This window comes from Pseudophryne corroboree, chromosome 3, assembly GCF_028390025.1.
Source record: "Pseudophryne corroboree isolate aPseCor3 chromosome 3, aPseCor3.hap2, whole genome shotgun sequence".
Taxonomy (NCBI): domain Eukaryota; kingdom Metazoa; phylum Chordata; class Amphibia; order Anura; family Myobatrachidae; genus Pseudophryne; species Pseudophryne corroboree.
Window position 1 is genome coordinate 428,278,282 of NC_086446.1, and position 25,094 is coordinate 428,303,375.

The 25,094-nt window shown below is 46.3% G+C and overlaps 1 long non-coding RNA gene across 2 annotated transcripts in view; it reads right to left on the bottom strand.

Moving 5' to 3' along the window:
- Positions 1-9,183: 9,183 nt before the first annotated feature.
- LOC135057858 (uncharacterized) overlaps positions 9,184-25,094 on the bottom strand; it is a 48,615-nt gene continuing 32,704 nt past the window's right edge. For both annotated transcript variants that reach the window (XR_010244421.1, XR_010244420.1), the window contains exon 4: positions 9,184-10,736. This is a non-coding gene — a long non-coding RNA (uncharacterized LOC135057858). The remainder of the gene's footprint in view (positions 10,737-25,094) is intronic.

The window sequence follows — 25,094 nt, forward strand, 5'->3', positions numbered from 1 at the left end:
TAGGTGTGTTCGAATTCTGACGCGGGACAAGCACGGCACAAAATTGATGAGTCTAAGGAGCGAGGGCGAGGTTATAGCAGCAGATTTAATTTATGACCCATCCATAGAGACAGTGTTATGATAAGGATTGCAAATGAATTTCATGGCCTGTTTCTTTCACCCGTTTTTCTTTTGTTTCCCCCTCTGCCCAGATACATCCATCCGGAAAAGACATCTGCCCTACCCAAAATGTTTATATGAATGTATTTTAGATATGTGTCTTATCTTCATCTCTGCAACCTCCAGTTAATAGCACACATAGTCGACAGGTGATATCCACATATACTAGCACTCACATATGTTTCCCCCTCCATGTATCATCAACTAAATGTGCACCCCATTTGTTTTAACAAGAAGCCGGAAAGAGCTCGGTAGTGTTTGTTGGCCCATTTACAGACCCTTAATATGGGATGAGAAGGATTTAATGTATACTTCGCAATACCTCGAAGTTTATTTAGAACATATACGGCACGATGATACATGCCCCTCAGACATGGATTCATACATACATGCTTTTTACTATCCCACTAGGTCATACATTTCCTACCTACAACTCTCCCCCGACCATCCAAACTTCTGTAGAGATATTGTAGATATTTTTCTGTTTAGTGATTAGATAGTGGCAGTTATTGGTGACTGCCAAAGGATGGACTGTCAAAGTCGAAAAATATTGCAGTACACATATCACGTACAAACTACACACAGATGGCATCCGCGCGCGTACTTGCTCTGCTGTGCGTGCGCATATTCGCAATTTGCGTATGGTCGCTCCTGCGGTTCTGCGTATTAGCGCGTGGTATGGGTATTTACGGTAGAGTTTGTGAACGCATGGAAGGCTATCAAAACACATTACATATTTAATCCAAATTGTGCACAATGTACACATAGTCCCCATGCACCACATCAGAAAGTAACAGCAGTTTGAATGGTTTCAGAACAAAGGGATTCACCTTTTCAGAATAGGAGGGGGCAGAACAAGGTTATAAGGTGGTGTTTGGTATCCAGCTGTAGGGTATTTTAAGGATAACATTCCGGTGTTGGTTTGAGGAAGATCACGTGTTCCTGCGGATAGTTATGTGCAGGAGCAGAATATAGATATAAACTGTATTTACTGTACATTATGTATGCGACGGGAATCCAGAGGAGACCACCCACATGAGCAGTTGGATCAGACATCGCCCACCTATTCAAACCGACCTATGACCTCTCCTGTACTGTAAATGGGCATCCCTGTGTCCAATGGACAAAGAGATTACAGTATCTATTGTATTGCTTTTTGGAAGAAGTGTATAAAGAGAGCCTGCTGCTGGCCTGGTCAGACACAAGAGTCACAACATTATCTATCAGATAACGGAGGACCGGACCGGGAAGCGCAAGCTAATTCACTCACGTATGTACCATTGAATGTAGCCATTTACTCTGTTATATTTGTATTGTATTATTTGTATTGTAACCCCCTTTCAGCAATAATACGCTGTGGTTTCAGAACCCAGCGGTTTAATTTCAATCTGGTGTCGTGTCTTCATTGCCCTGCTAAGGTTTAAAGTATATTATCATTGCATTGCATTATAAGGTTTTAAGTGTATCTCTGGGTGTGTACGCGCTGTGAGTACTTTGTACCGTCAGCGCGGCGTTTGTACACAAAGTCCGTACACAGTACGAGACTTTGTATGCTAATAGCGGACAAAGTAAGTAGAGTGTGTATTAAGTATAGCGGCCGCAGCGGCTCCATGGTAAAGTGTATTTAAGGTGTGTTTAAGGTATAGCTTTCATTCATGTAAGATAATCAGCATTATCAGTATTGTATTTTATAAGAGGGTCCATATACTGTAAGTGGCCACAAGAAACCTTTAAAATGCATGTAGCCATAGGGATCATTGGGGCAGATATATTAACCTGGAGAAGGCATTTGGAATTGATGAACCAGTGCTAAGTGCAAGGTGATAAACGCACCAGCCAATGAGCTCCAATATGCAAATTGACAGTTAGGAGTTGATTGGCTGGTGCGTTTATCACCTTGCACTTATAACTAGTTTATCACTTCCTTATGCCGTCTCCAGATTAATACATCTGCCCCATGGTGCCTTATTATAACCAATACAGGGATACATACATTCAATACATTGAATGTATGTATTTCTGATTAATTTTTATCCAACTAAGAATGTAACAGCTGCATAATGGGGATAAGGTGCAATCAGGGAGATTGAGGGACTATTCAGGGAGTCAGGGAGATTGTTGCTATTTCAGGGAGTCTCCTGCAGAATGAGGGAGGGTAGGCAAATATGCTCCAGGCACTGGAGCTCAGTTTGTCAGTTGGTGCCTGCAGTGCCAGGCAGCTAACAGGGAGGGCTGCGCTAGGCATCCCTGAAAAGAGCTTTTCTGATAAGAAAGAAGACTTCAAGGGCTGCAGCATAGGCACTTGGTGCTATATGTCATACTGACATATCGTGCTGCGGATCCCTCACCTCCCCCAGCGGCGCTGTATACTCCCGCGCCCTGGTTGCCGGGTACTTACAGCGGAGACGCTCCGGTCTTATCAGGCACACATACCCAGGATCACGTGCCCGTACAATAGGGAGGAGGGTCCCCCAGGTAGGACCCACCGAAATCGCGATCCGGTCGCAGTCTCCGGAGATGGACAGTGCCGCTGGCGTGGACAGTGTGGCCGTGCAGGGACCCCACTATATCCACAAGGGCAAGGAGCACAGGTCGGATTTACTAAAGTCCGTTTAGTACAGGCTACATAGTGCCCGGTGGTGAAGTCCAGCAGAGGGGATAAGGCTGACCTGTAGCCCCTCCCCCAGCCCCAGGCACCATTTACAGCAGATGTTCCCGCCCTGGAGCTGCATCTCTCTCTCCCTCACTCCCTGTCAGCGTTTGGGCGCCACTACACAGAGCTGCGCTGATTCTGGGACTGCTGGGCACTGTCTCCTCTGTAAAGCCGCCTGCCTCATCAGTGCTGTGCATTTACAGGACACTAAAGTATTCTACATGTCATTTAGACAGTGTTAATTAAGAACAAGTGCATAACTATAGGGATATTTAGTACAAGTATCCTGTGATGTACATTCAGCATTTACTGTGCATTGTTATATCTGTATACATACATAGCTTTACTTAGTATTGCTAGACCAGTGCAGTTTTATTGTTGTTTGTAATAATTTCTGCATTGTATATGTGACTGTGTGTGCCAATAGCTGCTGTGTGGTTCCTATTCCGTGTGTATCACACATATTGCTATTCCTATATTCTGTGCCCTGATGGTATTTGCTGTTTGGTATTTTTCTCTTTGTATTTCAGTCACCATATACCACCAGTGGCGTAAGTTCATCACCGTCGCCCGGAGGCAAGTTAGAGTTTGGTGCCCCCACCCCTCGAAACAAAAAGTGCCAGGACAGAGGTGACAGGCCCAGTACGGAGATGAAAGGGAAAGTCTAGTGGGGTCAGGACAGACTAAGACAGAGGGGACAGGCGCAGGACATAGTTGATAGGGCCAGTTGAGGGGCAGGAGAGATGGGTGACAGGACCTGGACAGAGAGGACAGGGGTGACCAGGCCATGACAGAATAGAGGACAGGAGACAGGACAGAGGACACTCAGCCGCTTCCCATCCCATACCCCATCCCATACCTTTGCCTCTCCGCTCCCAGTGCTGCTCTTCTCTTGTTTCCACCGGGATCCCTTGGTACAGCAGCAGTAGGGGCCGGGAGCCGGAAGGGGGCGGAGCGTGCAGGCGGGCAGCTACAGTGCTGGCCGCTGCCGGCTCACTGTATGTGTTGTGGCAGTGTGTGAAGGACCCGCTGTTCCCCACTGCTGGCAGTGCTGCAGCTAGCGGTGGTGGTGGTGGCGGGTAAGCCGTGCTGGGTGATGATAGTACGGCGGAGCCTATTACTAGTGCCTCCGCTGATGCGGCTGCCCTCCATCTGGCAGCTGCTGTATATATTATAGATAAAAGGGAACGGAACGGCCGGGGAACAATGGATGAAGTACCCCCTTCAGGGTTGAAGCCCAGCGGCAAAAGACTCCATTGTCTCCAGCAGTTCCGCCCCTGTATACCACTTAAATCCTCTGTTTGTGATATGCATTTGCAATCACACTCCACAGAGGGCTTTTGTCAGGTACTGTGTCTGGCGATATTGTACTGTTACGCCCAGTGTTGATGTCGCAGATTTGTTTGAGGAAAATATTCCAGCGAGGGTCCAGGTATTGGGGGTTCTGTACCCCTCGGTCAGACTGCAGCACCGGTGGCACACCAAGACCCACCTTGGACTGCTTTTCTAATTTACTGACTACGCTAGTAACGAGACTTGCACCCCCTGTGGGACCTCCTGTGCCTGTACAATCACATATTGTCCCTGTTGTAAATCCACCATGGGTGGATTCTCTGTCGACTCAGTTACAGCAGTTAAATCAGTCTTTGGTTAAACAAAAGCCTGACCCTCGCCCCCCTAGGACCAAAGGGTCATCTAAGCGGGACATTTATTCCTCACAATCCACGCATGTTTCGGATACTTCATCCGATGAAGATGGCATATATAATGACCCATCAGACACTGATGCAGATGCTTCTGATGGGGAATCTACAACACAGGTGGATGTTCCTGAACTCTTGGAGGCTATCAAACTGATTCTTCAGATCGATGATGAAACTGAACCTCCAGATATGTCTAAGAAACCTGATTAGTTCAAACGTCAGAAGGTTACTAAATTAGTTTTGCCACATTCTGACCATTTAGTTGACATACGTCAGGAATCCTGGGAGTCTCCAGGAAAGAAATTCTCCCTGTCTAAAAAGATGCTAGCTCATTATCTCCTCGCTGCAGAGTTAAGTAAAAATTGGGAATCACCACCTCCGGTGGACTCACATGTTGCATGTCTGGTGGTGTCTTCTACTCTGCCTGTCACTACTGTCACCTCTCTGAAGGAACCGACGGATAAGTGTGTGGAGGGTTGCTTGAAGTCTGTTTACACTCTTGCGGGTGCTCTGCATAGACCTACTTTAGCGGCTTCTTGGGCTGCAAAAGCTATTGAAGCCTGGGTTTAAGAAGTTGAAGCAGAGCTACCTTTTAATTTTTCTGATAATGCCAGACAGTGTCTTTCATATATTACCACAGCCTCTCATTACATACAGGAGGCGGCCTCTGATGCCGGTGTGCTGGCAGCCAAAGCGTCTACTACGTCCATTCTGGCTCGCCGGATTCTGTGGTTGCCGTCCTGGTCTGTGGATCTGGACTCTAAAAAGACCTTGGAGGTGATCCCTTTTAAGGGAAACATCGTTTTTGGGGAAGATCTGAACAAGATTGTTGCTGACTTAGCGTCTGCTAAAACTGCATGTCTACCGAGTACTAATCGTTCGGCTCCGAAAGCTAAAAGTACCACCTTTCGTTCCTTTCAACCTCCAAGTAAAGCAAAGGGTCAGGCGTACCTGAAACAGGCTTGCACTTCCAAAACCTCTAAGCCCAAACCTAAACGTTCCTGGGCTGCCCATCAGCCTGCTTCCAAACCAGAAAAGCCTGCTGTATAACTAGGCAGGCCTTCTCCTGGGGGACCCCAGGGTGGGAGGCAGACTTTTGCGGTTCGCCCAGGAAGTCGTCACTCACAGATACGCCATCTCTTTCAAGAAACGTCCCCCTCGCCAGTTTTGCTCGACAAATATCCCTTCGGATCCGTTAAAAGCAAAAACTCTACATTTGGTGGTACAATCCCTCCTGGAAACAGGAGGGATAGTGCCGGTGCCTCTGGCTCAGAGAGGCAGCGGGTACTATTCAACGCTGTTCCTAGTTCCGAAATTGAATGGAAACTCACGGCCCATTCTCAACCTCAAGTCTTTGAACAAATTTGTGAAAGTTTCCAAATTCCGTATTGAAACTTTTCGCTCTATTGTTCTGTCCTTGGAGCCCAAAGACTATATGGTATCCCTGGACATTCAGGATGCTTACCTACATATACCTATTGCCATGTCGCATCAGCAATATCTGCGGTTTGCTATTGGCAACCTACATTATCAATTCCAGGCCTTGCCTTTTGGACTGACCACGGCTCCACGAATCTTCACCAAAGTCACGGCGGCTATGATGGCCCTTCTACGCCGTCAGTGTATCAGGATCCTGCCGCATCTGGACAACTTGTTGATCTTGGCAAACTCCCCAGAGGTTGTCCTCCTTCATCTGGAGCTGACGGTCCAATTCCTGTAAGCCCACGGGTGGCTCATCAACTGGAAGAAATCCTCGCTGGTTCCTGCTCAGAGCATGGTACACCTGGGGACATTACTGGACACACACAACCAACGGTTGTTCACGTCTCCGGAGAAGGTTCTGAAACTTCAGGACAGGATATGATGCGTCCTCTCTCGCCCTCGTGTATCGATACACTCGGCGATACAAGTACTAGGCCTCATTGTGTCGGCTTTCAACATGGTAGAGTACGCTCAATTTCATTCTCGCCCTCTGCAGAGGTTAATCCTTTCCAAGTGGGACGGCCTGCCTCACCGGATCAGGTCTCACATGATTTCCTTGACTCCGGTAGTTTGTCTGTCTCTGAGCTGGTGGCTCCAGGACCAACGATTGAGCAGGGGTCGTCCCTTCTGGATCTTCAACTGGGTCCTCCTAACGACGGATACCAGTCTGCGGGGTTGGGGCGCGACACTCTCTTCAGGGTCGGTGGACCAGGGAGGAATCTCTCCTTCCGATAAACATTCTGGAGTTGCGGGCAGTGTTCAATGCTCTGAAACTGGCCCTGCCTCTGGTACAGAACAGGCCTGTTCAGGTACAGTCGGACAATGCCACCACGGTGGCGTACATAAATCATCATGGCGGCACTCGAAGCCACATGGCAATGATGGAAGTGTCCAAGATTCTTCTATGGGTGGACCGCCATCTGCCAGCCATATCGGCAGTTTTCATTCCGGGGGTCCTCAACTGGGAAGCGGACTTTCTCAGTCGTCAGGACATACACGCCGGAGAGTGGAGCCTTCATCTGGAAGTCTTTCAACTCTGGACAAGTGGGGCCTACCAGATGTAGACCTGATGGCGTCTCGATACAATCACAAGGTTCCAGTCTTTGGAGCAAGGACAAGGGATCCTCAAGCTGCATTCGTGGACGCGTTGGCAATTCCATGGAACTTTCGGCTGCCATACGTGTTCCCTCCCGTGTCACTCCTGCCCGGGCTAATAAGGAAGTTCAAGCAAGAAGGAGGATTACTACTTCTAATCGCTCCAGCGTGGCCCAGACGGCATTGGTTCTCAGACCTGCAGGATCTCTTGATAGAGCGTCCTCTTCTACTTCCGCAACGCCCAGTCCTCCTCGTTCAGGGACCTTGTGTCTACCAGGATCTGGTCCGACTGGCTTTGACAGCGTGGCTCTTGAAGATTCAGTTCTAAGGGCCAAAGGATTTTCTGAGGTGGTCATTCAAACTATGTTGAAAGCCCGTAAACCAGCTTCAGCTCGGATTTATTATAGGGTCTGGAATTCTTACTTCACCTGGTGTGCGGCTAAGAATTATGATTCATACAAGTTCAGTACTGCCAAACTCTTGGCTTTTCTGCAACAGGGCCTGGACTTCGGCCTTTGTCTGGCCTCCCTCAAGGTTCATATATCTGCCATGTAGCTGTGGTTTCAGAGAAAAATTGCGACTTTGCCTGACGTTCATACTTTCACTCAGGGTGTTTTACGGATTCAACCTCCCTATGTTCCTCCTGTGGCTCCTTGGGATTTGTCGGTTGTTCTGGATGCCCTACAAGAGTCTCAGTTTGAACCGCTTGAGTCTGTGGACCTTAAATGGCTTACACTAAAGGTCTTATTTTTGCTGGCTATTGCCTTTGCTAGAAGGGTTTCAGACTTGGGTACCTTATCCTGTCGGTCACCCTTTCTGATTTTTTACCGTGACCGTGCGGTTCTTAGAACTTGCCCTGGTTTTCTGCCTAATGTGGTGTCGTCTTTCCACCTTAACCAAGAGATTGTGCTTCCGGCCTTTATCTCTCTTGGTTTGTCCTCCAAAGAACGTTATTTGGATGTGGTACGGGCTCTTTGCATATATGTGAAGAGAACCGCCTCTCTTAGGAGATCTGATTCTTTTTGTCCTTTTTGGTTTTCACAAACGTGGCAGTCCTGCAAATAAGCAGACCTTGGCCAGATGGATTAGAATGGTGATTGCACAAGCTTATGTACAGGCTGGACTTCCAGCTCCTGCTACTATCAAGGCCCATTTTACTCGGTCTGTTGGACCTTCTTGGGCGGCCCGTCGTGCCGCGTCCCTTGAACAATTGTGCAAGGCGGCTACGTGGTCCTCAGTGAACACGTTCATCAGGTTCTATGCCTTTGATACTTACGCCTCCCAGGATGCTTCATTTGAACGCCGGGTTCTTGTGTCCACTACAGTGCGTCCCCTCCCATGAGGAACTGCTTTAGGACATCCCCGATGTTATTCCCTGTGGAATACCAGTGTACCCCGCTGCAGAAAAGAAGATTTATGGTAAGACTTACCGTTGTTAAATCTTTCTGCGAGGTACACTGGATTCCACAGGGTTTGTATGGCATCGCTGGTACCTTCTCGTGTCGTGAGAATGTGGTAATATGTGGCTACTAGCTACTGTCGTCTCTTTTACCTGCTGCTGCATTGGACTGGTTAACAAAACTGAGCTCCAGTGCCTGGAGGTGGGGATATAGAGGAGGCGGTGCAGTGCATCTTGGGAACACCAAAGCTTTAACCTGTTGGTGCCTCGGATCAAGATCCAACTTTACACCCTGATGTTATTCCCTGTGGAATCCAGTGTACCTCGCAGAAAGAGATTTAATAATGGTAAGTCTTACCATAAATCTCCTTTTTTTTACTTTAAGAAGGACAATTTTACTTGTTCTGGGCAATACATAGGTTAAATAAAGTTTGGGTTTTTTTAAGTCAAATTACCTAGCCTGCCATATACAATCTATTTTCCCACCATCCATTATAAAGTTTCCATGTGGCGTAATCATTTCCTTGGCACTGTAGAAGGAAAAACTCCTGGAACAAAGGCTGCCACTTTGCCTGGGTTTTACCAGAAAGCCAGCGAGAGCTGGACAATACCCAGTCTATGGCAGCAACCATTTTATTCCATAAAAGTTAGAAACCCTAATAAGTAACGCAAAGTTTAAGATCACACACAGATTGATGGGAATGCAAAATATTTAAATATACATGTAAAAAATAAAATATACATACTTGAGAATAGAACATTTTGATTTCTGCTGGCCATTTTATCTTATATTGTAACCCATCTTGAGGAAGTGAGAAATACAAGCATAGTATACTTTATATTTATTAATGCAAGCTTCTCTTACCAATTCTTGTAGACACACATTAACAATATAATAGACTAAGAACCGAACCAAGAATCAGCTACTAGTTTTACACTAAATCCTGTTCTAGTGTTTATCTTAAGACGCTAACAGTAAACCCAGTGTAAGCCCACAACTAATAACTCACTCGGGACCTATAGCTAAGCTGTACCACAATGCCAGTTATGCAAATTCTGAACTGCTATACCAATAATCCTACATATGACTCGGAGATCTCAGAGATTGAATCGGAAAGTTCAAGATCTAAAGACCAGATGCTTAGGATTTTATACTGTATCTCCTGCAGGAAGCCGGTAATACCACCTAGAACACAGGTCTCTGCCTCAGAATATTATTAACCCCATTGTAATGGACAATGCTTCAACATCTGTCCTGCTTTACTGGTATTTCCTGTACTTCCTTACAGCAGGATGGGAAAGCACTGGGAAATACAGTATATGCTCATATAGCTATAAAAATATATATCATAGGTGGGTACTCTGGGGCTGGGGCTTCCAGCTGTCTTTTTCCTCCCCGAAAAAGTACTCACATTCCTCAGCTGGTTGAAGGTGCTGGAAAACTGATATTGTCTCTATGGTTTCAATAAGACACATTTTGCCCATCCAGTGAAAGTAAGTTTTAGGTGGCAATAACTCAAACAACCAATCATAAATTTGCCCTGTTAAATTGAGCTCAAGTTAAAAAAAAACAAAAGCCTGATTGGTTGCTATAGAATACTGCAATTTGTCCTATACCGTATATCACCTATTTCAAGTCACAGAAAGTGGTAATAGTATCAAAGTGATACACATCTATGTGTGCACATGTGTATGTATGCATGTGTGTGTGTACACACACACACACACACACACACACACACACACACACACACACACACACCAGTTCTCCTGTGTACTTTCTATTCCTTCATTCCTTTTTTCCCTTCTTCCTTGCACTCTTCTATTCCCCTCTGAATTCCCTTTCCTCTCCATTCATCCTTATTTTTCTCTCCCCCTTTCCTTTCAGCCTTCCCACCTGCTCATCTCGCTCCCCAGTTCTCCCTCTTGCATCATTTCATACATTCCTCTCAGATCTTTAAATCCCTCCTCAGCTTCTAGAAATGAACAGAAAGTGAAAGTCATTTCCTGTCCAACCAGAAAGTTTTATGTCACCAAATAAAAAAACATAAAAAGCACCCCTACCCACATCCCAGGTGTTTGCAGAATGAACAAACTATTATACAGTAAGAAGTGTGTGCATTGCAGTCATAGGTTATTATAGCTGGGGAAAGCTCTCGGCTGGAGGCTCATCAAGGCCCATGGTTTCATGTATACTGTACATCACAGAGCAGGACACAGAGGCACATTACTTGACAAATCAGTCCTATAAAGTAAAAAAAACGAAACACAGATTATAATATTATTGTAGCAAACAGTATGATTCCATTACAGCATATAAATGTCACTTATCTGTTACCACTTTAATCCCTAATAGAGGTACTATCATATCTTATAAAAGTTTCTAAAAATGCTAATAATGTGTCAGTAATGAGTTTTGCAGTTCCTTGTAGGACAATGCATACCAACAGTTACACCTCTTGCAGATCATATCCAGATTCAGCAGCCCCAAGATGGTCTTTGCAGGAGGACCACCAGAATCAATTACATGTATTATAGCGAAAGTTCCCCTGGTCTTGTCATGGTGCCACCACTGATACCCTTATGGCTTCTCTACTGATATGTTTAGGTTAACAGCGGTCACCAGTATATGTGAACCTACTATGTATATAAAAGTGTAAAATAACACATTGAGCAGAGTGTTTAGCAATATTATATATAGAGTAGTATACATACCTGTTATAAGGGATGCAGTCATATGGCCGACACAGTACCTGTAAGACATTTTTTCTACTTGCACCACTGAGGGGGAGGTATTAGGGAATAGGGATAGGAGAAGAATATTCATCAGAACTCCGCTCTGTCAGATGTCTACACCGGAACTGAAAGCCACATGACTGCCAGGACCCGGAAGACACCGCTGAAGCCGTTGGGACCATGTAAGTGACCACTCGGCCACAGGGACTATATGTTGAAATTTTATAATATCGACATTTCATCAGTGTCAACATGCTGCATGTTGACGTTATAACCATATCTACATTCTTATAATGACATTATAAATGTCGACATGTCATACAGCCCTGTTATACGCAGAGCAGTGTCTGTAGCTATTATATACACAGCAGCATGTGTATCTATATTACACACACAGAGCAGTGTAAGTATCTGCATTATACACAGATTTATGAGTCCGTCTGGTGTACACATCTATCATGCAAGTAGATTGTACATAGCTATGTGCTTATGGAAGATCTCCTAAGGCTAGGATTTAGGAAGCCGTAAGTTCAAGTGATGACAACTGGGCAAGCTAATGAAATGGAGCCATCCTCCCGAGACAACGGAATTTCCTGTTGTATGTCCAGTTGCCTTTACTATGAGATTTGTTGTTCTCCTGGTAGTTATTATAAACTTAGTATATAAACATTTAGCAAACAAAGAACTGGCTTTTAACAGGGTCACTTGTGTGTCACTTGAGCGGCCATGTCTCGTAAGCATTACCTCCACTGTGTTCATGCTTGACCTAAATGGTAGAGGTCAAAGTTTTACACTCTGAGAGGTTTACTGGTATAGTGCAAGATTAGCTGGCATCATGGGAAGAGAGGCAGAGAGTGGTGACTGTGAGGCAGAGGAAGGGGATTGATGGGGCAAAGACAAGTGAAAAAGGAAAATCGGGAGACAGAATAGTCAGAAAGAAATTGCTGAATGGATAATGACAGGCAATATTAGTCTGGTTATAATAACGTTGGGACAGGACTTACATGTGGACAGGTACAGACATAGGGAAAAGATGTGGCCATGCAGATCTTTTCATTAATTATATAAATGTGGCAACACGTTCCCCCCCGTGCTTACATAAAAAGACCCACTTTGCAATTTGAGAACTGCCCTAGGGAAAGTTAAAACATAATATAAAAAATAAGAATTTACTTACCGATAATTCTATTTCTCATAGTCCGTAGTGGATGCTGGGGACTCCGAAAGGACCATGGGGAATAGCGGCTCCGCAGGAGACTGGGCACAAAGTAAAAGCTTTAGGACTAGCTGGTGTGCACTGGCTCCTCCCCCTATGACCCTCCTCCAAGCCTCAGTTAGGATACTGTGCCCGGACGAGCGTACACAATAAGGAAGGATTTTGAATCCCGGGTAAGACTCATTACCAGCCACACCAATCACACCGTACAACTTGTGATCTGAACCCAGTTAACAGCATGATAACAGAAGGAGCCTCTGAAAAGATGGCTCACAACAACAATAACTCGATTTTTGTAACAATAACTATGTACAAGTAATGCAGACAATCCGCACTTGGGATGGGCGCCCAGCATCCACTACGGACTATGAGAAATAGAATTATCGGTAAGTAAATTCTTATTTTCTCTAACGTCCTAGTGGATGCTGGGGACTCCGAAAGGACCATGGGGATTATACCAAAGCTCCCAAACGGGCGGGAGAGTGCGGATGACTCTGCAGCACCGAATGAGAGAACTCCAGGTCCTCCTCAGCCAGGGTATCAAATTTGTAGAATTTAGCAAACGTGTTTGCCCCTGACCAAGTAGCTGCTCGGCAAAGTTGTAAAGCCGAGACCCCTCGGGCAGCCGCCCAAGATGAGCCCACTTTCCGTGTGGAATGGGCTTTTACAGATTTTGGCTGTGGCAGGCCTGCCACAGAATGTGCAAGCTGAATTGTACTGCAAATCCAACGAGCAATCGTCTGCTTAGAAGCAGGAGCACCCAGCTTGTTGGGTGCATACAGGATAAACAGCGAGTCAGATTTTCTGACTCCAGCCGTCCTGGAAACATATATTTTCAGGGCCCTGACTACGTCCAGCAACTTGGAATCCTCCAAGTCCCTAGTAGCCGCAGGCACCACAATAGGTTGGTTTAAGTGAAATGCTGAAAACACCTTAGGGAGAAATTGAGGACGAGTCCTCAATTCCGCCCTGTCCGAATGGAAAATCAGATAAGGGCTTTTACAGGATAAAGCCGCCAATTCTGACACGCGCCTGGCCCAGGCCAGGGCCAACAGCATGACCACTTTCCATGTGAGATATTTTAACTCCACAGATTTAAGTGGTTCAAACCAATGTGACTTTTGGAATCCAAAAAAAAACTACATTGAGATCCCAAGTGCCACTGGAGGCACAAAAGGAGGCTGTATATGCAGTACCCCTTTTACAAACGTCTGAACTTCAGGGACTGAAGCTAGTTCTTTTTGGAAGAAAATTGACAGGGCCGAAATTTGAACCTTAATGGACCCCAATTTCAGGCCCATAGACACTCCTGTTTGCAGGAAATGTAGGAATCGACCCAGTCGAATTTCCACCGTCGGGCCTTACTGGCCTCGCACCACGCAACATATTTTCGCCAATTTTGGTGATAATGTTTTTGCGGTTACATCCTTCCTGGCTTTGATCAGGATAGGGATGACTTCATCCGGAATGCCCTTTTTCCTTCAGGATCCGGCGTTCAACCGCCATGCCGTCAAACGCAGCCGCGGTAAGTCTTGGAACAGACAGGGTCCTTGCTGGAGCAGGTCCCTTCTTAGAGGTAGAGGCCACGGATCCTCCGTGAGCATCTCTTGAAGTTCCGGTTACCAAGTCCTTCTTGGCCAATCCGGAGCCACGAATATAGTGCTTACTCCTCACCATCTTATCAATCTCAGTACCTTGGGTATGAGAGGCAGAGGAGGAAACACATACCCTGACTGGTACACCCACGGTGTTACCAGAGCGTCTGCAGCTATTGCCTGAGGGTCCCTGGACCTGGCGCAATACCTGTCGAGTTTTTCCCAACGGTTTATAATCCTGTGGAAGACTTCTGGGTGAAGTCCCCACTCTCCCCGGGTGGAGGTCGTGCTGAGGAAGTCTGCTTCCCAGTTGTCCACTCCCGGAATGAATACTGCTGACAGTGCTATCCCATGATTTTCCGCCCAGCGAAGAATCCTTGCAGCTTCTGTCATTGCCCTTCTGCTTCTTGTGCCACCCTGTCTGTTTACGTGGGTGACTGCCGTGATGTTGTCCGACTGGATCAACACCGGCTGTCCTTGAAGCAAAGGTCTTGCTAAGCTTAGAGCATTGTAAATGTCCCTTAGCTTCAGGATATTTATGTGAAGTGATGTCTCCAGGCTTGACCATAAGTCCTGGATATTCCTTCCCTGTGTGACTGCTCCCCAGCCTCGCAGGCTGGCATCCGTGGTTACCAGGACCCAGTCCTGAATGCCGAATCTGCGGCCCTCTAGAAGATGAGCACTCTGCAACCACCACAGGAGGGACACCCTTGTCCTTGGTGACAGGGTTATCCGCTGATGCATCTGAAGATGCGACCCGGACCATTTGTCCAGCAGGTCCCACTGGAAAGTTCTTGCGTGGAATCTGCCAAATGGGATTGCTTCGTAGGAAGCCCCCATTTTACCCAGAACCCTTGTGCATTGATGCACTGAGACTTGGCTCGGTTTGAGGAGGTTCCTGACTAGCTCGGATAACTCCCTGGCTTTCTCCTCCGGGAGAAACACCTTTTTCTGGACTGTGTCCAGGATCATCCCTAGGAACAGAAGACACGTCGACGGAACCAGCTGCGATTTTGGAATATTGAGAATCCAATCGTGCTGCCGCAACACTATCTGAGATAGTGCTACACCGACCTCCAACTGTTCCCTGGATCTTACCCTTATCAGGGAATCGTCCAAGTAAGGGATAACTAAAATTCCCTTCCTTCGAAGGAACATCATCATTTCGGCCATTACCTTGGTAAAGACCCGGGGTGCCGTGGACCATCCCTACGGCAGCGTCTGAACTGATAGTGACAGTTCTGTACCATAAACCTGAGGTACCCTTGGTGAGAAGGGTAAATTTTGACATGAAGGTAAGCATCCTTGATGTCCCGAGACATCATGTAGTCCCCTTCTTCCAGGTTCGCAATCACTGCTCTGAGTGACTCAATCTTGAATTTGAACCTCTGTATGTAAGTGTTCAAAGATTTTAGATTTTAGAATCGGTCTCACCGAGCCGTCTGGCTTCGGTACCACAATAGTGTGGAATAATACCCCGTTCCCTGTTGCAGGAGGGGTACCTTGATTATCACCTGCTGGGAATACAGCTTGTGAATGGCTTCCAAAACTGCCTCCCTGTCAGAGGGAGACGTCGGTAAAGTCGACTTTTGGAAACGGCGAGGGGGAGACGTCTCGAATTCCAATATGTACCCCTGAGATATTACCTGAAGGATCCAGGGGTCTACTTGCGAGTGAGCCCACTGCGCACTGAAATTCATTGAGAACGGGCCCCCACCGTGCCTGAGCTTGTAAAGCCCTAGCGTCATACTGAGGGCTTGGCAGAGGCTGGAAAGGGTTTCTGTTCCTGGGAACTGGCTGATCTCTGCAGCCTTTTTCCTCTCCCTCTGTCACGAGCAGAAAAGAGGAACCTTTTGTCCGCTTGCCAACAAAGGACTGCGCCTGATAATACGGCGTCTTATTTTGAGAGGCGACCTGGGGTACAAACGTGGATTTCCCAGCTGTTGCCGTGGCCACCAGGTCTAAAAGACCGACCCCAAATGTCCCCTTTCAAAGGCAATACTTCCAAATGACGTTTGGAATCCGCATCACCTGACCATTTTACTGGTAGAATTGGACAACGCACTTATACTTGATGCCAGTCGGCAATTATTCCGCTGTGCATCATGCATATATAGAAATGCATCTTTTAAATGCTCTATAGGCAATAATATACTATCCTTATCTAGGATATCAATATTTCCAGTCAGGGAATCCGACCATGCCAACCCAGCACTGCACCTCCAGGCTGAGGCGATAGCTGGTCGCAGTATAACACCAGTATGTGTGTAAATACCTTTTTTTGGATACCCTCCTGCTTTCTATCAGCAGGATCCTTAAGGGCGGCCATCTCATGAGAGGGTAGAGCCCTTGTTCTTACAAGCGTGTGAGCCCCTTATCCCCCCTAGGGGGTGTTTCCCAATGCATCCTAACCTCTGGCGGGAAAGGGTATGCAGCCAATACTTTTTAAGAAATTATTAATTGTTATCGGGGGGAAACCCACGCATCAGCACACATTTTATTTCTCAGATTCAGGAAAACTACAGGTAGTTTTTCCCTCACCGAACATAATACCCCTTTTTTGGTGGTACTCGTATTATCAGAAATGTATAAAACATTTTCCATTGTCTCAATCATGTAACGTGTGGCCCTACTGGAAATCACGGTTGTCTCTTCACCGTCGACACAGGAGTCAGTATCCGTGTCGGCGTCTGTATCTGCCATCTGCCTGACGGCCTATGAGACGTCTGGACAGGCACAAGCTGAGTAGCCGGCTGTCTCATGTCAACCACTGTTTTTTTATATAGAGCTGACACTGTCACGTAATTTTCAACAGTACATCCACTCAGGTGTCGACCCCCTAGGGGGTGACATCACTGTTACAGACACTCTGCTCTGCCTCCACATCATTTTCCTCCTCATACATGTCGACACACACGTACCGACACCCAGCACACACACAGGGAATGCTCTGATAGAGGACAGGACCCACTTAGCCCTTTGGGGAGACAGAGGGAGAGTTTGCCAGCACACACCAGAGCGCTATATATGTATAGGGACAACCTTACAATAAGTGTCTATCCCTTATAGCTGCTTATATCTGTTATTTTGCCAAATAAGTGCCCCCCTCTCTTTTTTACCCTGTTTCTGTAGTTGCAGGATGCAGGGGAGATTCTGGGAGCCTTCCTACCAGCGGAGCTGTGTGGGAAAAATGGCGCTGTGTGCTGAGGAGATAGGCCCCGCCCCCTTCACGGCGGGCTCTTCTCCCGCTTTTTACTGGAAAACTGGCAGGGGTTAAATACATCCATATAGCCCAGGAGCTATATGTGATGTATTTTTCGCCAACTAAGGTAAATTCATTGCTTCCCAGGACGCCCCCCCCCAGCGTCCTGCACCCTCAGTGACCGGAGTGTGAAGTGTGCTGAGAGCAATGGCGCACAGTTGCAGTGCTGTGCGCTACCTTATGAAGACAGGAAAGTCTTCTGCCGCCGATTTATGGACCTCTTCTTGCTTCAGCATCTGTAAGAGGGCCGGCGGCGCGGCTCCGGGACCCATCCATGGCTGGGCCTGTGATCGTCCCTCTGGAGCTAATGTCCAGTAGCCTAAGAAACCCAATCCACTCTGCACGCAGGTGAGTTCGTTTCTCTCCCCTAAGTCCCTCGATGCAGTGAGCCTGTTGCCAGCAGGTCTCACTGAAAATAAAAAACCTATTTAAACTTTTACTCTAAGCAGCTCAGGAGAGCCACCTAGATTGCACCCTTCTCGTTCGGGCACAAAATCTAACTGAGGCTTGGAGGAGGGTCATAGGGGGAGGAGCCAGTGCACACCAGCTAGTCCTAAAGCTTTTACTTTGTGCCCAGTCTCCTGCGGAGCCGCTATTCCCCATGGTCCTTTCGGAGTCCCCAGCATCCACTAGGACGTTAGAGAAACCTGATTACATTCTCTAACAATTAAAGACATACAAAAGACTTGGCAGCAGTCTCTTAAATGTTGAAACTAATGAAGGTATTGATCCTAAAATTAAGTCAGGATGTTTGTGAGAATGTGATCATGACTGGTGTTTATTTTATGTCACTCTTATTTATCTTAGGGGCCTATTTACTAAGCCTTGGATGGAGATAAAGTACCTCCGTCCAAGGCTTAGTAAATAGACCCCAGTATGTGTTAATTATTATTTATTTATTAACAGTTTATATAGCGCACACATATTCCACAGCACTTTACAGAGAATATTTGGCCATTTACATTAGTTCCTGCCCCAGTGGAGCTTACAGTCTATTGTCCCTACCATATGCACACGCTTACACACTAGGATTATTTTTTAGTTGCAAGCCAATTAACCTACCAGTACATTTTTGGATTGTGGGAGAAAACTGGAGAACCAGGAGGAAACCCACGCAAGTACGGGGAGAATATACAAACTCCACACAGTTAGGGCCATGGTGGGAATCAAACCCCTGACCTCAGTGCTGTGAGGCAGTAATGCTAACCATTACACTATCCGTACTGCCCTAATGCTTTTTACACTGCTAGAAATACACAATGTGTAGCACATAGACCATGTAAATGCACTCTCGTCTCTTCTCCCCTTCCATCTAATTTTAACATTGTCTCAGACATCATCTTAGCAATAAATGTCCAAAACCTGTAAGAAAAAAGTTACCCACTGGAAAAGCTGTCACCCTAGCCTGCACACCCATGTATTTCTCCATATAAATGGCTCATAATATCACTAGCTGGTATTTACTCTAAGGGCCTGTATCTTGAATCTTTTCTGATTTGGAAAATACCTTAGTGTGTGCCTGTATTATACACAATCCAAGATACAAGAACGGAAGAACAATAAGACAGCAGGGCACTCACATGTACATAAGACAAAGGCTAAAGTGGCCATCACTTGACCATCACTTTACCCTTTGTCTTGTGTACATGTTAGTGCCCTGTTGTCTGAGTGTGCTTCTGTGTCTTAGATCAGGGGTGGGGAACATCAGGCCCGCGGCCCGTATAAGGCCCGCAAAGCCACTTGATCAGGCCCGGCCAGGCTCACCTAACCGAGGGAGATGCTGGGCGCCTGCTGAGATTTTGTTACCAGCGGGCGCCTGGCTCCTTCTCCTCAGCAGCAGCCGGAGGCAGGAACTCATTCCTGAACTCCAGCTTCCAGCTCAGGCAGTGTACATGTGCGGCGCTCCTATAGTTCCGAGGAGTGGGCGGCCAGTAGTCTGGAAACAGGACCGGGGCTAGTGAGTATTGTGGGGGTTTTTTCTTTTAATTGTGTGTGAATTCGGCGCTACTAGGGGGCATAACAACTGACTGGGGGCATATCTAATGGGGCATAACAACTGACTGGGGGCATATCTAATGGGGCATAACAACTGACTGGGGGCATATCTAATGGGGCATATCAACTGACTGGGAGCATATCTAATGGGACATAACAACTAACTGGGGGCATATCTAATGGGGCATATCAACTGACTGGGGGCATATCTAATGGGACATAACTGACTGGGGGCATATCTAATGGGGTATAAAAAGTGATTGGGGGCAGGCTCATTTTTAAGTTGATAATTTTTGTATGGCCCCCGAAGGATTTTATAAATATCCAAATGGCCCTTGGTAGAAAAAAGGTTCCCCACCCCTGTCTTAGATAGTGAAATAATTAGAGTAAAGAGACAGGCATGCTTTGACAGGAGAGAAGCAGAGATTGAGAAAGAAAAAAAAATCATGTAAGTAGCAAGAAAGGAACATAATAGTGAAATGAAAATAGAATAAATGTTGGAAACGAAGGCAATGAAAGCTAGGTTATAGTGGAAAGGACTGGGTTTGGGGGAGGGAAGGACAGAGGGGGTTGTGGACTGGAGCATAGGAAGTGAGAGTGAGTATGGAGGTGAGTTGTGCCTTGGGAGCTGTAAATTTCTCCTGGCTTCGCTGGTTTCCATTAGAATGTTGGCTGCACATCAGAGTATGTGTCACGGGACATGGAATTGCTCTATGTGTGCAGGTGTGCGGCGCTCCCTACAGTCCGTGCTGGAGGAGGGTGTTACTGAGGCTGTACCTGCTCTGTGTAGTAGTATGATGGAAGAGCAGGTTATACTGCTGCTCCTGCTTTCTGAGATGTATGTAATGAGTCGGAAAGTGGTCAGCTCTACACATCCTGACTATAAATCTGTATGAATGAATTCATTTACATACGTGTGTATGCATGCACATACTTTCTGTACGTCTCTATAGTCTGAAAGTTTAGCTATGAAGGGAAGGAAGGGGGGTTGCTAAAGGGAGGAATATGCGGCTTAGTGGAGGGTGGGGGTCTCATATTCCCGCTCTGCATTTTATATTTTAACATTTTTCAGCTGTCTGTGACAGTCAGTTACAAGAATGCACTGGTAGTGGAGAAAAGGCGGTGCGGGATTAGAGAGAGATGCACTGTTTGTAGGGGTAGAGATATGGGGAGCAAAGAGGGGGAGGTTGAGGGGCTCTGGTTTATTTTATTTTATTTTTTTTCTTTGGTTAATTTGAGGCTCTGGGAGTCTGGGGAATGAAAATGTGAAGCTATCAAGAAATCGCATCTAGCAGGGGGAGAATAAATTCCTGTGTGTGTTCTTGAAGACTGAAAGAGGGGGGAGAGAGACAGGAGAAAGGGGGAGAGAAAATGATAGTTGGTGAAAGAGAGGAAAATTATGTGGAGTCAGAAAGGCATGAAAAATGAAAGATATTGTAGAGAAGAGGAATGATAAGTAATGGTTACAATACAGTGGCAGGGGGAGATCGATGACACTGTGACAATGAACAAAAAAAAAAGAGGGCCCCTATTAAGTAAACGCAAAAAGACAAGAAAACATCTCACTTATATACATAAAACAGATCTACAACACTTACATATACAAAAAGTATACAAAGAGGAACACTAAGGCCACATACTGTACCACTGCTGTTGATTTACTAGCCTAAGCTAGTAAATAGACATGCCATAGGTGTTTGTGCTTGACATGCACTTCTGAGTTAAAAGGTGAATGTAGCCATTCCCAATACATTTTTCCATTGATAAAAGCACACAGCAGAACACAATGCTTTCAAAAAAACAGAATGCAATGCTTCGCTAGTAAACTGCCAGTGGGCACAGTAACATGAGAAACAATAGTTTCTAAGGTCGGATTTGTTTGCTTGCAATCTACAAATTTTAAAAATACTAGTAAAAGGCATGTAAAGCCTCCAGTGGCTATACAGGGTTGTATTAATAATGGGGTTGATGGGACTATAGTCCCAAGTCTGCAAATAGAGTTTCTGGGCCTTCAGAACATAATAAGCACAGCAGCAGGTGCCGTGCTTCAGAGACACTCTCTTATCTCTGCCAACTCACTCATCTACTTTTTTTTTAAGTGTAAATCCCTATTCTAGGGGTCAGGGGGAAATTATTAAAGTCTACACAGGCGCCAGCACCATGATCCGATGCACTTTAGCTGGAGAAGGTCAGTGAGTGATCAGTGAGTCAAACTAAGTGACAAGAGCTGCAAAACTAAGCTGCACTGCATACTACTCTAACCATGGGGGTAATTCAGACCTGATCGTAGCAGCAAATTTGTTAGTAGTTGGGCAAAACCACGTGCACTGCAGGTGTGGCAGATATAACATGTGCAGAGAGAGTTAGATTTGGGTGGGTTATTTTGTTTCTGTGCAGAGTAAATACTGTCTGCTTTATTTCTACACTGCAATTTAGATTTCTGGTTGAACACACCCCACCCAAAACTAACTCTCTCTGCACACGTTATATCTGCTCCCCGTGCAGTGCACATGGGCCCTCATTCCGAGTTGTTCGCTCGCTAGCTGCTTTTAGCAGCATTGCACACGCTAAGCCGCCGCCCTCTGGGAGTGTATCTTAGCTTAGCAGAATTGCGAATAGAAATTTCTTAGCAGTTTCTGAGTAGCTCCAGACTTACTCCTACATTGCGATCAGTTCAGTCAGTTTCGTTCCTGGTTTGACGTCACAAACACACCCAGCGTTCGCCCAGACACTCCCCCGTTTCTTCAGACACTCCCGCGTTTTTCTCAGAAACACCAGCGTTTTTTCGCACACTCCCAGAAAACGGCAAGTTTCTGCCCAGAAACACCCACTTCCTGTCAATCACAGTACGATCACCAGAACGATGAAAAATCCTCGTTATGCCGTGAGTAAAATACCTAACTTTTGTGTAAAATAACTAAGCGCATGCGCTCTGCGAACCTTGCGCATGCGCAGTAAGCGACTAATCGCAGTATAGCGAAAATCGGCAACGAGCGAACAACTCGGAATGACCCCCTAGGTTTTGCCCAACTGCTAACAAATTTGCTTCTACGATCAGGTCTGAATTACCCCCCATGCCCTGCGGGGAGAGAAAGCATCTGTCAGCCGGATTGGGTAATATGGAGGCTAAACAGCTCAGCCTGGGGAGTCCACTCGTTACCCGGTATAGACCAATGGCTAAATGAGCCTGGGCATACTCTATTAGCTGGAGTTCTGAACTATAAGAGACCTATGGGCTCTAGCTAGACAGTAACATTATATACCATTCAGAGCGCTGTTCTTGCACATATGAGACTTGCACTGTCAGTGACCTGTGCTCTGGGCAGTAATATTATATACCACCAGCAGCCCTGCACTGCCACATATTCCTGCCTTTATCTGTTAAGTAGCATCTGGTGTCGCTTTGAAGTGTAGCATCCAAGAAGAGCCACCCAACAGCACTTACGCTGCACTTTCTGGCCATAAGCTAATCAGCGCAATGGACACAGCATCAACAGAAATGTGACACCCTTTTTTAACCTGACTATTCAGGACATTATAATGGCAGTTAGTCTCCCTTATAGCACAGTGATGGTTAGTTACACTATACTATATGTCAGCCTACTCTGCAAGACAATAAGTGCTATAAACGCCAAGGACACTTCCAGCACCAAATATACAGCACCCACTATCACCAATCAACAGGCAGGACATAGCACCCAGCAAATGGTACAAACTCCCATCCATCACCAGCCAGGAAATAATGCCTACGGTGACCAATAACCATGTTACAATGCCCACTGTCACCCATCCAAAACAATGTCAGGACACATCACCAATTGTCACAATCATCAACTTGGTCAGTAAAAAGTGGCAGGGGGATGACATAGTTAAAAAAAATTCCTGCACTTCTATCAGCCCAGTGAGGGATTTCTAAGGCCCATGTCACCACAGTGGGCTGATCATGTGAATGTCTTTCATCATAAACAGCCTTTGTGATGTCACTCAGCTTTAGTATAAACATCATGATTTAGTATAGAACAGTCAGTTAACAGCTGTATATTCTAATATAAAGTCTCAGGCGATATATTGGACAATATAACATTCTGGCGTGGATCAGAACAATATATCATTCCTATAACTCAGTGTGTACCCGTGATTGCATGCTCCTGTCTATAGAGGCATTGTTTCATCTGATGCACGTCAGATGAGCCGACCCTGCAGACAATGGTATGCAGGTGAATGCAGTGTGTAGTGGCATATCACACGGGTATACACCGGATCCTGCAGTGTGTACAGTCGCGCAATATACTGTGCCATCAGCCCTCTTGTCATATTTGTACCTAGCCTGAAGAGTCACAACGGGCTGAAGATGAAGATCTGACCCATGGGCGTTTTTTGGAGAGGTGGATGCCACAGAGGAAGGAATTGAGGTGGTTGGATGTCATTCTTTCTCATGAAAACTGGAGCACTAGAGGAGGCAAATGAAGCCTAGGGAGGCTGAGGAGATATGCCTGGCGGGCAAGGCTGCAGATCAGTGACAAATGTAGACCTGAAGATTGAAGAGTGTTTGTTTGGCAAATGTGGCTGAAGACCACTGAAGAATTAAGACTTAAAGACTGAAGAATTAATGTTTGGCAAACATGGCTGAAGAACACTAAACAATGAAGATTGAAGAATGAATGCTGGGCAAACGTGATTAAAGAACACTGAACAATGAAGACTGAATGCTAGGCAAACGTGGCTGAAGAACACTGAAGAATGAAGACTGAAGAATGAATGCTTAGCAGATGTGGCTGAAGAACACTGAAGAATGAATGCTTGGCAGATGTGGCCGAAGAACACTGAAGAATGAAGACTGAAGAATGAATACTTGGCTGACATGGCTGGAGAGCACTGCTGCAGACCCGGGAACCCCTCTACGGTCACAGAGAATCAATGCCGGGGAGGGGGGGGGGGGGGGGGGGTCTGGAGTTTCTGCTCTTGGCAGTAACTTGAAGCACTGGCATTGTTAGAATCTGGGCTGACCCCTATTAAAGGAAGAAGCTGCCTGGGATTGGCTGAATGAATCCACAGTGCCCAACCATTTGCTACAGATAAGCTTGGTCTCCAACATGGCGGCCCCCAGTACAGCAGACACACAAGGGCGCGCTCCCTCACCTGCCCAGTCACCCGTCTCCGGTACTTCAGAGCCCGCACCAGTCACTACCGCCAGACCCGCCGCACCTCACCTCGGCCGCGACCAGCTCCCTGCCCCTGTAGCACCACCAGCCACCGAACGGACAAGCCCTGGACCCTGACACCGGAGGTAAGGCCCCAGACTCTGACATGAAGACATGTTCATTTGACCTAAATATAATGATAATAAAAACAGATGAACAGAGATAAAGATATAATGACATTAAATAGGTAGAATGACATAACATAAGAAGAGAGAGAGAAAGAGAGGGGGGGGGGGGCGTCAGGTTGTGATCTCTAACGTCAGTAGGCTTATAATATCATAAACAAACATTGTGATGTAACATTGGGTCTAATTCAGAGATGTACGTAAACCGATGTTTACGTACATCTCCAATGTTTTTTAATCTGGCATGTGCAGATTTGGAACTGCAATATCGCTTGCAGTGACACAAAAGCCGCAGCATGATTAAACATGCTGCTGGCATTTGGGGGCGGTGACAGGCAGCATTGCAGAAAACTAGGATGAACATCAGTCATCTGAGTAGCCACTGGCTTCAGCAGCTTGAATTTCCCGTACAAAGACGCAGCGGCTATAGCTAAGGTGTACATCTCTGAATCAGTCCCATAGCTTGATATAAC